Source organism: Schistocerca gregaria, chromosome 5 (assembly GCF_023897955.1).
Source record: "Schistocerca gregaria isolate iqSchGreg1 chromosome 5, iqSchGreg1.2, whole genome shotgun sequence".
Taxonomy (NCBI): Eukaryota; Metazoa; Arthropoda; class Insecta; order Orthoptera; family Acrididae; genus Schistocerca; species Schistocerca gregaria.
In genome coordinates, this window is record NC_064924.1 from 148,050,977 (window position 1) to 148,067,874 (window position 16,898).

Genomic DNA, 16,898 nt, shown 5'->3' on the forward strand with positions numbered 1-16,898 from the left:
AGTCGAGTTAAAACTTGCTTGCCAGGAAGCTGTTTTCAGTGTCAAAAAAAGAACTCTCAAATGACGATACTCAAAGGTTAGCAAAGATTCGTGCGCCTGCGAAAAGATCTATGCTCGTAGCATTCGACAGCTACCACAGTTACACCTTCCCAAAAGATCTGGCCGAGATTCCGAGAAAATTCTGGTACTATGTAAAATCGCTGAGCAGGTCCAAGGCTTCCATCCAGTCACTCGTTTACCAGTCTGGTGTGGTAGTTGAAGACAGCAAAACGAATGCCGAAGTTTTAAGTACCGCGTTCAAGAAATCGTTCACTCAGGAGAATCGTAAAAAGATACCGTCGTCTGACCATCACACAGAGTGCCGTATGGACGACAGGGTAATAAGCACTCCTGGCGCAGAGAAAGAACTGAAGGAATTGAATGCAAATATGTCGCCATGTCCGCATAGAACTCCATTTTGGTTTTACAAAGAGTTCTCTATAGCAGTGGCCCATTGCTTAACGTAGCGTTCTCGCTTCCCACGCCCGGGTTCTCGGCTTCGATTCCCGGCGGGGTCAGGGATTTTCTCTGCCTCGTGATGGCTGGGTGTTGGGTGCTGTCCTTAGGTTAGTTAGTTTTAAGTAGTTCTAAGTTCTAGGGGACTGATGACCATAGGTGTTAAGTCCCATAGTGCTCAGAGCCATTTGAACCATTGGTTAACTTGCATTAATCGCGAATCTCTCGCCCAGATCAAACTCCAAGGCACTGAAAAACATCTCTGTGACTCCTGTATATTAGAACGGTAAAAGAACGGACCCGTAAAATCACAGATCAGTATCCTTTACATCGGTTTGCTGCAGAGTTCTATAACATATTCTAAATTCGAATATAATAAACTTCCAAGAGACCAAAACGCTTAGCCGGCAGAAGTGGCCGTGCGGTTCTAGGCGCTGCAGTCTGGAACCGCGAGACCGCTACGGTCGCAGGTTCGAATCCTGCCTCGGGCATGGATGTGTGTGATGTCCTTAGGTTAGTCAGGTTTAACTAGTTCTACGTTCTAGGGGACTAATGACCTCAGAAGTTGAGTCCCATAGTGCTCAGAGCCATTTGAACCATTTGAACCAAAACGCTTATGCGCACAAATCAGAGCGGGTTTAGAAAGCATCGGTCATATGAGACTCAACTTGTCCTTTTCTGACATGATACACTGTGAAGTATGGATGAAGGGCAACTGGCAGATTCCATATTTCCAGATTTCCGAAAAGTATTTGAGACGGTACCAAATGTTCAAATGTGGGTGAATTCCTAAGGGACCAAACTGCTTAGGTCACCGGTCTCTAGACTTACACACTACTTCAACTAACTTACGTTACGTAGAACACATACACACACACACACACATGCCCGAGGTAGGACTCGAACCTCCGACGGGAAGCGACGCGCAGTCCGTGACATGACGCCTCAAACTGCGCGGCCACTACGAATGGCTAACGCGGTACCCCACTGTAGACTGTTATGTGAGTAGATCGAAGGCTTCCTAAGTGATAGAACCCACTATTTTTTCCACAGCGGCGAGTGTTTATCAGAGACAAAGGTACCGTCAGGAGTGGCTCAGGTAAGTGTGCTAGGACTGCTGTTATTTTCTATACACATACATGATCTGGCGGACAATGTGGGCAGCAATCAGAGGTTATTTGCTGACGGTGCTGCGGTGTGCGGTGTACTGGAAGGTGTGCAAGTTGAGTGACTGTAGGATGGTACAACATAACTGGACAAAATGTGTATGAAACGCCTGCTCTTGTAGGACATAGCGTATTAGACTGTGGAAAGGGGTCAAAATATTTTGCTGTCAGTTTCACTTAACACACAAACTTTATTCATCAACACACAATATTACAACAAGGATGGCAAACACTCAAAACTTAAATCTACCTCTTTGATTAACTTTAGATCGGCTGAAGGCCATACTCAAAATCCAAGACACAAGGCCTAAGCAAGAAATTGTAATACAAGATTCTTCTGGGGATTTCACCCAAGAATATTTTCTAAATATTCATTCTAAACAGGCTGAATGCCTTAGTAATTTATTTTTAATGGAACTTGGCTGAAGCCGCATTTTAGGCAATAATAAGAATTTCAGTAAAAGGCAGAAGGCCTTACTTTAAAACAAAGCAACCTTAAGCCTTAAGGGCAAGACAAGAACATTAATTTAAGAGTCATAAAAACTCGGCTAAACGCCACACATCAACCAAATAACTAAAATCCAAACAGGGAAAATACCACATAACACACAAGGAACGGTGCTCAGAAGTTTCCAAGGGTCGGCCTGGGATTGTAACACTAACGCCCGTTTAGGCTAGACAGTAAGCCTGTCCATTGACTTCTAAATCTGAAGGCAATTCAACCAGCAGACAGCCGTCCGACCAATCAAGCAAATCATTTACGCTCGAAGGAACCACCAAACCACCGCAACGACACTCAGAATATTGACGCCCACGTCAGCTGTCGAACTACACGTCGCACTGGACAGCAGGAACACGACGGGGAAAATACACCGCCGAAAATTGTGTCAACGACCAGGGCAGGTAACCGCAACGTCAACGGCCACAAAGTAGATGATAGCGCTGTGCTCCTAACAGGCACACCGTGCCCGACTTCACAGCTGCTGCATCCCGACTGCACTGTTGGTCCGTCTCCAACTGACTGCCAGGCACACGACTACCCAGAAATACTATCAGTCGCTCCAGAGATGGTACGCCAGTGTACTTATCGATATACGCTGCTGCTGCCGCTCACGGGCAAGTAAGACAGGAAGTTAGTAACGCCAGTAAATGGAATAATAAAACGAGGCGGCAGTACGGTAATAGAAGATGACAAACAATAAATGGCATGAAGAAGAGTCGTGCAGATCTCATTCTAGTTTCGTTCTAGGCACTTCAGTCTGCAAACACGCAGCTGCTACGGTTGCAGGTTCGAATTCTGCCTCGGGCATGGATGTGTATGATGTTCTTAAGTTGGTTAGGTTTATGTAGTTATAAATCTTGGGACTAATGACCTCAGACGCTAATTCGCATATTGCTTAGAGCCATTTGAACCATTTTTTTGTCTAGTTGATATGATGAATGGTAGCTGGCTATAAAAGTAGAAAAGTCTAAGTTAATGTGGATGAGTAGGGAAAAAAAAACCAGTGATGTGCAGATTCACCATTGATAGTGACCTGCTTGACACAGTCGCGTCGTTTAAATACATAGACACAACGTTGCAAGGTGATATGAAATGGAACGCGCGTATGATGATTTTGGTAGGGATGGCGAATTGTCAACCCCGGTTTATTGTGAGAATATTAAGAGAGTGTGGTTCGTCTGTAGGGAGACCGCATATAGGATGCTGAAGCAACCTACTTTTGAGTACTGCTCGAGTGTTAGGATCCGTTTCAAGTAGGATTAAGGGAAGACGTCGAAGAAATTCAGAGGCGAACTGCTAGTATTGTTACCGATAGGTTCGAAAAACACGCAGATATTACGGAGATGCTTTAGGAACTCAATAGGTATCCCTGGAGGGAAGCTGATATTCTATTGGAGTAATACTACTGAGAAAATTTACAGAACCAGCGTTTGAAGCTAACTGCAAAACGATTCTACTGCCACCAGCATACATTTCGCATTAAAGACTAACAAGTTAAGATACGATAAATTAGGACTCTTACAGAGGTACATAGACAGTCGTTTTTCTCTCGCTCTGTTTGCGAGTCGAACAGGAAAGGAAATGATGAGTAGTACAGGGTGCCCTCCACCACGCACCTTACGGTGGCATGCTGAGTATGTACGGTGTTAGATGTAGATTTAAAAATGAAAAAAGTATGCCCTCATGTATCGTCTTCGCCTGCAGGTGACATCTTCAAAGATAAATCGAGAACTGCATCGAAAGTTCGAGGGGTCCCTGAAATAATAAATACATCCTGATCGGTATAGCGATTACCACCTAAAGGGTCCCTTTATGTCGCGACCTCGCTGTTCGCTGCTGGCACATCACATCCCACGGCCCGCCAGGAGCCTTGTCACTTTTACGCTGCAGCCTTTCTGCTGGCACATCAATGGTCGCAGGTCGCACAGGTACCTCGCGCCTCGCTACGAACTTTTAGCCTGTAGTTGTTCACATCGCTAGTTCAATAGATTACTTGAAGCGTGCGGAGCAAAATGAATGTTCTACTCATCGTCTGACGCTATCACGCCAGAGATGTTGTTATTGACACCGAGAAAGAAGAAAAGATTGCAAGATACCCTCTAGGTACCAAATCTACATAAAAGTTTGTCAGTTTAGCCACGAGTCTATAGAAAGCGATTTATAGGTGACGTACCGTTGAAGTGGTCACACCTGCCGTCGTGACACTGCCAAAGTTGGCCGAGGGGAGTGGCCGCCCGGTTAGAGGCGCCATGTCACGAATTGTGCGGCCCCTCCCGCCGGAGGTTCGAGTCCTCCCTCAGGCATGGCTATGCGTGTTGATCTTAGCATAAGTTAGTTTAATTAGTGCGTAAGTCTAAGTACTGATCGCCTCAGCAGTTTGGTCCCTTGGGAGTTCAGACACATTTGAACATTTTTTTGAACTGCTCAATTTAAGTCAAGCGTCTCTTGCTTTACCTTAATCGGCGCTCAGGGATTCCACCTACCAGTTTTCCGTAGATTTCTCTTTGACGCTGTCTTCCGAATGTGTTCTTGTAGCACACTGGATTGTTTAGAGGACGCAAGCAAGCGACCTGTGATTCGTGGAAGTGTAGGTAGCGAATGAACTTGAAACTATTCCCAGGATGCCATTACGGTGCATTTATTAGCGAACGCCGTGAAAGGGTTTACAGTGAAGTACTCGAAACAATATATCTCAAAAAGTTACTAAAATAGTGGTTAAGACCATCAGTACAGATAATAGATCTGTATTTACATCCCATCGCCAACTGACACAGAAGAGTGGTCTCCGAGTACTTCCTGCCGCCGACAGACGAGACTGGCGTGCAGTCAAAATCTATTGCATGCTTTGTAAAACTTCGTACACATTCGTACATCGACGGTAAATTAACAATATTCATTTTTTGACTGTTGTAACTGGTTTTCAGCATAGTGATATCGTCATATTAATGTTCCGATGAGATGTAAACTCATCCCAGTATTTGCTGTGATAAAAATCTACTTTGGTAACTAATCTGTAATAAAGAAAATTCTGAGATTTCCGTCTAAATGCATGTGGTCCCTTTACGTACAGATCGTCACTGAAGATTGTTTCTTATGGACCGCACACACCTCTCCCTCAAGTGAGTCCATACGGCCCCTTCTTCATCTATACGAGCGTGGGTGGCAGCTTCTCACTTTCTCTACATATTTCTGCAGTGGCGCGTAAGGGAGCTGATTATTTTTGTTAGCTGCAGCGTCGCAATAAAATGTAAACCTTAGAAAATTAAATGCTTTGCATTATGTCTCCTCCTCTTGCTGATTTCTTCTAAAAACTGGGATTTTTTAAACCAAATTCAAATTTTGAGAGTAGTAGAGTAAAGGCATTAAAGTTTATAGGACTAGCCTTCACATTTGATCATTTTCATTTTTGGCCGTGCTATAAATTTATGCCTTTGCTAAGGATGGGAAACAGATGTCAAATTTCGTTATGAATTGCTCAAAGCACAGATTTTTCACTAACCGGTCTGATTGGAGATTTGACAAAGATAAACAAACGGAAATGTATCAAAGGCATATTAATTTCCTTTTCTTCCAGGTCATGACAATGTTTAGTTCCCAACTTCCATACTTTTGTAATCTTAAAAATCATTACCATTTTGATGTATTAAATGATTAATACAACGTAATAAAGAAATTGCATTATTTTAAATACAGTTCTCAAGACAGTTGACACTAAATTTCCAATATTCTCTCTAAATAGGATTTTAAATGGCAGTCATTACTGAGATGTCATATTCTATTACACTAATCAATACATACAAAATTAAACGTTCCACTCTCGTTTATCAGCAGCTTGGTTATCGTCCTACAGAAATCCATAAGAGCATTCTTTAGGATTTCAAAATTACATAAACACAAGGTCGAAGAAAAATGCCTTTAGCAGCGACTCATTATCGCCCAACACGCGCCAAAACGCTAGACATGGGATACTCATTTCCTTTTTACCCTATTATAGCACACGGCCGTCCACCACAAATCTCTTAAGGAACACTTACGATCAGATGGTCGTTATTTTAGAGCACACGTCACAGAGACTTTTCACTCGTTTATCGAATCTGGTATCCTGGATGCTGTGGTTCCACAACGAGTCGTGGTTAGCCTTCATAATTATGCAGCAACCAACGGCACCTTTTTCTTTAATGACTAGGGCTCTAATTTTGGCTTTTTAGACACAACTTATAAGTTATCTTTTACATTATCTATAATATTCGTATATTATTATTACCTTTCTCTTTCCAAGTGGCACGCAAATATTCTTCATATTCCCAGATAATTAGTTATTAAATTTACACTTCTTAGTTACCAAATCGTGTTTCCTATCCAAAGTATTTCATAGTAATAAGAAATCCATCCGGCGACTACATATCAACAGAAATATTTACAGGTTCTGTTTACAAGCACGTCGTGCTGTGACGCACCCGTGCTTACATCACTATGCCATCCTTGTTCGTCTCAAGGAGAATGGTTAACCGGCGTCTTTCGGAAGTCTATTAACACCGAGTGACAAACATTGATCAAAACATTTTCATAACACATTATTATCTGTTGTTTCCTCATTAATATTTCTCATTTTACTCCTACATATCAGATCGTTATAATTATAGTGCAACTACTCACGGACGTCCAGCGTAGGCTGTAAATACTATATTGCACCGAAACGTGGTAGATATTCTAATGTGTTAATGAGAAGTCGCTTTACAATGGAAGGAAATCAGTTCCAGGTGCAAATCTGGCGCTGTAAATGCAAGAAAGACGGATAGAAATGTTTCCATATGTAATGGATTGGGAATGGGAGTTGGGAACGAGAGATCAAACAAGTGAGAAGGGCATAGCGTTGGTTTTATTATTAACCACCACTTATACAGTTTGTTCAGTATGAGCACTGGCGACATCAACGAGATGCAGCATCCGTAAAACGACGTGATTAGGAATTCGCCGCAGCAGTACCGGTGGAATGTGAGCAACGTGTTACAGTACACTGACCTTCCGATCAGGTAGAGACCGAACGCTTCCCTGGCAAACGCGTTCTCAATCCCCAGAGCCAAAAGTCACATGGATACAGATCAGGTGATCTTGTAGACCATGCACCTCGAAAACCTCTGCACATAAAACTTTCATTGAAGGTTGCCTTAACCACATCTTTCACTGGGTGAGCGACATGAGGCGTTGATCCATCTTGCATGAAAATAGTGGTTTCCAAAGTGGGTGTCAGAAGCTGTAAAAGGAGGGTACGATAACTTGGAGACGCCCCAGTACACCTTATAGGTTCTCTGGATGTGTTCTGTTCAAAGAAGAACGGACCGAGAAGAAAGGTGATTTTGAGTCCTCACAACATAGTCACATCCTGCGACTGTAATAGCTCCTAGTGCACAACACGCGGTTTAACAGTACCCCAAAATCGGCAGTTCTCTGTATTCGTAGCACCCAACAAAATGTAAAGTGTGTAAACTTGCCCGACTATATATCACCAACTTCACTCCGCGCCAGAAACCGAAATGCAAATTCAGAACGTTGCTGCGGACTATGAGGTTCTGGTCGCCGCTCCATCTGGAGATTGTGCGGGTACCAGTTTAAAACATACCGCAAAATTTTCCACACTATTGACCAAGCAATGGACTATTCTCTTTACACTGCACAAAGACGAACAATACTCGGGGCTCGTGCTGCATGGTCAGTTACAGCAACAGCAGCCTAGTCAAAGACTTCCCCTGCGACAGGACGCCTTTCTCTTCCAGGTGCCACACCATGCTCACCCACGTTTTACAATTTCATAGTCATGTTCTTTAAACCATTTAATGACATAAGGCCTCTCCAAAGACCTTCCAATCGGCGTTACTCCCTCATTACAGCACTAATTTCTGCCGTCGTCATGAAACAGTTTCACTAACAACGCACGGTCTCTCTTCTCGATAACCATACTGTTTGCACCCGTTATGTTTTGTCACATGATCATACCATCATATTTCAGATTTCTACCTGCTGGCCACAATTAGTACAAATTTTTTTTCAGCGTAGGTCCCGCAGTAACGCGTTTGAATAACTACCAAGTTTCGGTGCGGTACGATAATTGCAGCCTACACTGGAGCTCCATGACTAGCTGCACTTTAATTATAACAACAGGGTACATAACTCTCTGTTGTATCTTGTCATTTTAATACTTTATTATCTGCTTATAGTACCTTGTTCCAGTCTTGTCATAATCAAATGGTTTCTCCTTAATTACCATGGTACGCTTTAACGTTGACCACATTATGTATATCTTTTATTTACTGGGATGTATGATGTAGCATTCCTGATGCCTTTCGTTGAGGCATTCTACTCGCGATGTATTACTAATCCGATGTAAAATATCTTAAACTCCTCATTCATGCTAGGTCCTTTCTCGTTCTTTTTCACTAAGCTTGTACTATTTGAAAACTCTTTCTTGAAATTCAAAAGCAAACTCCTTAGCCCTCCTTCTACACCTTTGTAGGTTACTTTTATCTCGTAACTAATATTGTATATTGTATGACTTCTCGTAACTCTTCATTATGTTCGCACTGTCTTAAACACGTCCAGGTACTTCAAAAACAAATTCTTCAATTTTCGAAGTACAACTTTAATAATGATTTTAGTTTCCTTTACTTTAACTCTTATTTCACTGATAGATTTGTTTCAACATTCATTTGACTATTCTTTCCTTTCTGTAACGGAACTTCATCTACACTGGATTTTCTTTTAAAGCTTTCGTATATCATCTTCAAGCAGTATCGATTTTGTGCTTATTTGCTGGAACTCAAGCTAGTACCAAACTTTATCTTATTGTGTGTACCATTTACCTTCACTGCCTCTATCTTACACTGTCAGCATGGTGACCAACATATACGACCTGTAATAAAACTAGTATATATATATATATATATATATATATATATATATATATATATATATATATATATATATATATATATATATATATATATATATATCTGGTAACACCATGCCAATAATTCTCAATACCTTTTCTTTATTCCTCATTTCTTCATATACTTGTTTCTGTATTATTTTACTCTTTCCACGAACAGCACCTATGACTTTAACTCCTTCCGTTGGTATTACTGCCACTTTCGGTTTATTTTTTGCCCCGAGGGCATTGGTGCCTAATCTGCTATTGATTCCATTGCTCGCTACTGTTTGAATACCACCGACATTAACACTCGCAGTTCTCATTCCTTATTTCTATCCTCTTATCCATGCCTTTCCTGTGACTGTCATTACATCGCCTATTTGAATGCAAATTTGAACTCCCATTAAGGTCCTCGCTGTCAAAATAAGTATACTGTTCCTTAACATGCAAATGAAAATGTAAATTCTGATCAGTGTTTTCTTTGGAACTACAGATATTTTGTCTTCTGCCATGAAAAAGTGAAATTTCCCTTCCCACAAGTTTCTTTCCTAGAAAACACACTGCTGCATCATTCTAGTTTGTGGGAATGTTATTTACGTTGTTATTGTTCCTGTTCCTACTTTCCTCTGATTTCTGTCTTACGCCTTACCAACCGTTGCCTTTCGTTGCCTTTTCTGACAAAGCAACCACCTGTACATGGTTTTAAAAACATTCCCATTTTTTATCTGTGGTTGCTGACAGTGTGTACTTTTCTTTTAGCAAGAAATTCGGGATCTTTCTTAATTTTTTCACTGTAATTATTTAATTAAGCTCTATTTCGCAATTTCAAATTTAACTTTTTTCTTTAGCATTTCCGGCAGCAGGTTCAGTGTCCATATCATTACAATCTCGAAACTTAGGCCTTCACAACCACTTTCTTTGCATTGCTAACATAAAATTTAACATAATCTACTTTAACAGATGTTGTGGTATGGATCTGCTTATCTATGGCAATGCTATAATATACATCCAGTTTTACATCAGAATGTACTTTAACATATAGTTTTGATTGAGATTAATTAACTTTTTACATCAGAGATGGTGATTTTATTTTCTTTAGGCTCATCATTGGCAGTACTTTGGAAAGCATTAATAGCTTTCTCATTTTCATTGATAGCTTTACTGGGTTCTAGCTGAAGGGTTTGACTCTTCTTCAGTCAACTGGCCGACCTACTCTCTACCGACGTCTGATCTCCTATAGCATCATCAAGAATTTTCTGTCTCTTTTTAGTTTCCCAATGAATTTTCTTATGCAATCAAATTTTTATTAAGTAAACCTAGGAGTCTCTTCTAAATTCATGTTATTTTTTCTAGAATATTCAAATTCGTTAGTAATCTCTTTGATGTACCCTTTTAATTTCTCTAATTTGTAGTTATTATTTATAGAAGATTCTTCTACTTTTTTTAGTTGCCTAGTTAAAGTCCCTCATTTTAGCAAATTCCTTCTTAAGCATTTCTATCATTTCTCTCAAACTGAAGCTTACACATTCGTTTCTTGTAGCTCCATCATCTTACCCTAGTATTTGTTTACATTATCTGTCGGGCCCACAGCCCCTTAAGCCATTTTCTGCTCATCATTTCCCTTTCAATCAATCATTTTACAACCATGACTTTACTTACGTTTTACCAGTGAGTACAAGTTACCAATATCGTCTGAAAGGTGCTGACCCTTTCGGAACGCCACCATTCAACCCTTGTTAATTATGTAGTAACCGCAGAGGCATTGCAGCCATCTCAGCTACGGAGCGAGTCAGCAGGACGAATAGCTGTAGGTGTGACAGGGAATGACGGAGCAATGACAATTGTGGCAGTAGATTTTTTTTTTCAGTGTTGGGAGTGACGTTTGATTGTGAGTGCAGGCAGTGGCCTCTCGCCATAACGTCGGCAAACGAGGACCGCCGGGCCTTCAGCAGGACAATGGCCAGTGGTCTGCATTTCGGAGGCGTATTGTCGACCTCAGGTGTGCGACTGACAGACGGGCTCCGAGCATTATGAATGCTCCGGGAAGGGTAACACTGTCGGGTGCAGGGGTGGAATGCACACGCCTTTCACTGACTCCAAATTTAGCTTAGGAGAGCATAGATTTTGGCGTCAAAGTTTCTGATTGGAATAATACCGCTACGCCATGTCGAGACGGGAGTTCTGGCGCTGTCATACAAGTACGCCATTGACGCAATCTGTGCGAGCGGCTTGTGCATTAGAGAGGACAGCTTTTGGTTCGGGCCTGTTACCAATCTTTGTCTGAGGACTTAGTCTTCACTGCAGCGAATCCATCTGACCTGCAGCCCCGTATTTCGACCAACCTACGTCGTACTAGAGTTCAGCTAGCGGTTTACACAGTCCCGGTTAGCACGCCAGATAGAGTCAGAAACCGTTATTGCTATTGCCTTGAGGGAGGCATCATTTTAGCTTAACCCCCTTCACCTTTAATAAGTTTACCAGCCATCAACAACATTTGTCACAGTGCATTTTGTTCTGTTTTCTTTGTGTAATCTGATCCGTATGCTACTGGGTATTAACGTGTTGGATTTGTAATAAACTACGTCTGAAAAGAGCAATATTTCATTTGTGTACCCTATTCATCTTGAAGATTTGCATTATAATAAATGTTTGTGATAAGGGTAGGAAAAGTTACAAATTGTTCACGCCTCCCTAGAACTTACCGGTAGACTCTAACGATATGCAGTAGAAAAGGTGACGTTTGCTTTTTAATACTTCATGTCAGAGATTGTGAACAAATCAGACTCGCGATAATCTTACGTTCCTGGTACGATATTCACTAATATACAGTGAAGAGCCAAAGAAACTGGTACACCTACCTAATATCGAGTAGGACCCCCCGCGAGCACGAAGAAGTGCCGAAACGACGTGGCATGGACTCGACTAATGCCTGAAATAGTGCTGGAGAGAACTGACACGATGAGTCCTGCAGGGCTGTCCATAACCCTTAGGAGTACGAGGGAGTGGATATCTCTTCTGAACAGCACGTTGCAAGGCCTCCCAGATATGCTCAATAATGTTCATATCTGGAGAGTTTGGTGGCCCGCGGAAGTGTTTAAACTCCTAAGAGTATTCCTGAAGGCATTCTGTAGCAATTATGGACGTGTGGGGTGTCGCTTTGTCCTGCTGGAATTGCCCAAGCTCGTCGGACTGCACAGTGGACATGAATGGTGATCAGACAGTATGCTTACGTACCTGTCACCCGTCACAGTCGTGTCTAGATATATCAGTGGTCCTGTATCATTCCATCTGCACACGCTCCAAACCCGTACAGAGGCTCCACAAGCTTGAACAGTCCCCTGTGGACATGCAGGGTCGATATATTCATGAGGTTATTTCCATAGCCGTACACAATTTGAAAGGAGACTCGGCCGAACAGGCAATATGTTTCCAGTCATCAACAGTCCAACGTCGGTGTTGACGGGCGCAGGCGACTCGTAAAACTTTGTGTCGTGGAGTCAGCAAGGGTACAAATGTGTTTCTTTGGCTCCTAAAGCCCAGATCGATGATGTTCCATTGAATGGTTCGCACATGACACTTACTGATAGCCCAGTATTGAAATCTGCAGCAATATGTGGAAGGGTTGCACGTCTGTCACGTTGAACGATTCTCTTCAGTCGTCATTGGTCCCATTCTTGCAATATCTTTTTCCGGCAGCAGCGATGTCGGAGATTAGATGTTTATCCGATTCGTGCTATTCACGGTACACGCGTGAAGTGGTCTTACGGGAAAATACCCACATCTTCGCTACCTCTGGGATACTGTGTCCCATCGCTCGTGCGCCGCCTATAACGCCACGTTCAGATGACCTGCCATTCTAGTAGCAGTAACAACTGCGCCAAACACTTGTTGTCTTATATAGGGTTGCCGACCGCAGCGCCGTACTTTGCCTGTTTACGTATGTCTATATTTGTATACGCATGCCTATACCAGTTTCTTTGGCGCTTCAGTGTGTGTCCTCTCTTTTCATGTGTTCAATATATTGCATGTTTATGTTTTGTGGTTTCTGGGCTACTTGTGTTGATTGACTGTTTGGAAGGTCATCTTCCTGGTGTGTCTGTGTATTTGAATAGCGAAGCTATTTAGAGAGATTGTATCCACGGTAGCTTGGTATTTTGAGAAGTTTGTTTGACGTCTTAATGATAACCAGGAGCAGGGAGAGAATCGTTACTGTAAAGTGCAAAGTAGCAGTCTCTCTTGATATGGAAAACAATAAGAGTACAGATCGGAACGAATCAGGAGACGAGGCGGTTGTTTTTCCCACGGTACAATCAAGTTCAGAATTAAGTAATATGCACGGTTCAGCTTCATTTTCAAGGGGCTCTGAAGCCGAAAGTGAAGTAAGCGAGGGTGAAGATATGAAAGACACATGTAATGTCGATTTAGTAGTTCGCACCAGAAACCCGCCAGTGCTGATGACAGAAGGGTGGTGCCGTCTCTGATAGCAAACACCGAAACTAGCAATGCGACTGAAGCGTACTCGATTTTTTGAGAAGCGAATCAGAAGAAAGACGTATAGAAGCAGAAAAAAGGCTCAAAGAATCAGAAGAGACAAAAAGAGCGGTTGCAAAATTCGAAGGTAGGTTAACATAAACTATCAAGGATGTGTTAGGAGTGGTAGATACATGCAAGAGACAAGCAGGCGAAGCAAAAAAGGTCGCAACGGAAGCAAAATGGAACGCCTGTCCTGCTAGAATGCAGGCGATTGATGCACGGAAAGATGCTCTGGTAGCCAAGAAGTGAACTAGGACAGCCAAAAGTGACGCCCACCAAAATAGGAAAGTTCTTACCACGTCGCAGGAACAGATTTCACAGCACACTAAGAACATTAGGACACTGGAAGACCACCAGACAAAACTGTCACAACTGGAGCAAGGCCACCACCATGTCGCCGAGTAACAACTTGAGATAATGAAAGATATTACGGACACACTCTGCCGTATGAAACAGTTGGAGATACAAGGCGTGGATAGACACTGGGGAGACGGGGAACATCAGAGACAAACCGAATCGGAGACTATTGGGACGGTCGCTCGTTCCGATATTACTGAACTGGTAAATATCCCGGAATCCACGCAGCAGGGATCTGCTTATGTTTGCCCGCCACGAGCGCGCTCAAGGCGGGCGGCGGGCCTCGCCACAGTACCGGAGCCTGCCGAGTAGAAGGTTTCACGCGCAGATCTGTTACGGGGGTAGTGAAGTGCACGGTTATAATAGTCGACGGGACGATATTTCACAGAATATTGAACACATGAGACTCACGGGGACGGGAATGAGCGCACCCGCAACTGAAGACATGGGTTTCGACCACAAACATACGTATGAACGGAGTATCCCATGGAATGACAATGATGTCCTCTATTACTGTACCTAAGAATCGTCAGCCTAAGACCTGGTACGAGAAATCGTTGACTTCGCACCAAAAACCCGAGAACAGCACAAGAAGGTAGTAGAAGATGCACTGCGAAAGAAACAGATTGCAGCAAGAGGAGGAAGCAACGCTCTGACAGGAAAGCCTGAGAGCGAAATTTTCCATTATACGAAATATTTTGCCCAAACCGTTTCGCCTCTCCAACAAACAGAAGGAGTTGTGCCACAAATCCTCTACCGTCTACAGCGGACCAGTACGCGCCAAAAGAATTGCCCACCACAATGTGTTGAACTTGAAACATTAAAATCCAGGAAGTCGATCGGTGTCACCTTGTCAGCCACATAAAACATTTCATAGAATAAGGGAGAGTGTGAAAGATGGGATTTTTTTGCTATAATGGGAGCTTGTATGGTTTTAATGTGTATTGTAGTGTAGATTATCCTTTAACAAGCTAGTATGGGATACAAAGGAGAGGATTTTATCTAGTACATTATGGATGACAGTGTGTAATTGTGTCATTAATAAATTGGGTATTTGTCCAGTGCACCAATATCGCCACGGAAGTTTCAATTATGTTTAACTAGGTTGTTCACTGTATATACAGAAAACAAACAGTTAGGTTGCAGTAATCAGAATCAGATGTCATTGCTGTGACTTTTATGGACAGATGATTCAGGAAAGTGAGCTGGATCATTACAATGTACTCACACTGCGTATTACATGAGGGACTTTTGTTGTCGTGATCCATATTCCGTGTTACAAACTATTTACGTTCCGTGATTTGGTCATCTTTCCACTGAGAGACCGCATATTGCGTTCCTTTTGTCTCTTTGCATTTAGCCACTCCACTGAAGCGTTCTGCTTTAGATTTTCGTGGATGTCCTCAGATGTGTCTGCGCCAGGGATGCGTGTGTTATTCGAGATGAGCCCAAAGGGCTACACTTCGCCGTTTTTCGCTGATCGCTTGGTTGGTATTCCGTTTCCCGCCAATGTGTTTGGCCATGCTACTGACGCGATGTGTGGTTTTTTTCCACCGTGACTATTTTCATGTGTCCGTTCTATGGGAGTGTGTATTACTCGAGGTGAACCTAAAAGGCTTGGTCCCTGCAAGGATAGCGGTACGATACCGTCTTTTGTGATGTGCGAGAGATCTGCGAACGCCACGTGTCCCAGTAAGCGTACAAGGCGATCGCACTGTCGCTCTTCCCTCTCTAGCTACAGACGTCTTTTATCGCACACTGAATGCAGGTGCCATTAGTTATGATTCCACGAAACAAGGAACCAAAAAATAAGTCGACGAAGAGGTGAATTTCGACGATTTGGTTCCCATGGAAGGAGCAGCATTTACTATGTTTCACAAACGAACACCGTCATGCATGTACTCGTAATGTCAGATCACTGAACTTTGTCTTAGTGAATTATGAATGTGAATTATTTGGTTGACGTAGCTTTGTGAGTTTCAGAAACAAAACCATGACCGTCATCTTACATCCAAATGGGCGCTTCAGTCATATAGCCACAGGAAAATCAACCTGAGACACATGATATAGCCACCTTAATCGGTAGCTATGCACTGAAGGGTATGAGGGAGAAGCAGGATTTTAACCAGACCATTATAGGCGGATGTAACATGTGGATTTGCAGTTTTTTGCTCTGTCTTGTTCGAATTTCGGCGGTGGGCATATTGACAGCACAGGCCTATTAGCAATCTTTATCTGGAATTTAATCTTCACTACAGCGAGTCCATCTGTCCTACAGTCCTCCATTCCGACCGACCTATGTCGTAATTACATCCAGCTAGCGGTTCACAATGTCGCTCAGTATCACACATAGAAAGCGTTGTTGCTATTGCCTTGGTGGAGGCATCGTTTTAGGTTTACCCCTTCCCCTTTAGTAAAGTTAGCAGCCATCAATATTACTTGTCACTGCGTATTTAGTTCCGTGTTCTTTTTGGTAATTTGATTTGCATGCTCATTACGTGTTGATTTTGTACTAAATTAAGTCTAAGAAGAGCAATATTTCATTTCAGTACCCTATTCATCCTGACCATTTGTAGTATATTAAATGTTTGTGGCCAGAGAGTATATAATAAGGGTAGGAAGCGTTACACGTCTGCTGGGCTTACAATCTCATGAAGCATGTTCTCCTCCACCCTTTCCACTACATTGCCCATTCTGAGTTGTTAATTTGTCCTAACACTCCTAAGTAGTATACCCCTATACATATACTACACAAATATTGGTTACTTCTCACGTCTGAGGTCAAATCCGAATTACTTCAAGTTTCATTGCTCTCTAGACGAAGTAGCTCGTAGAAGAATACACCGACACTGCGGCCAACCATTGGAATCCATGCCTCGGCGTGTGTGCCTCAAGCACACCCTCTCTATGCCACTGCCAC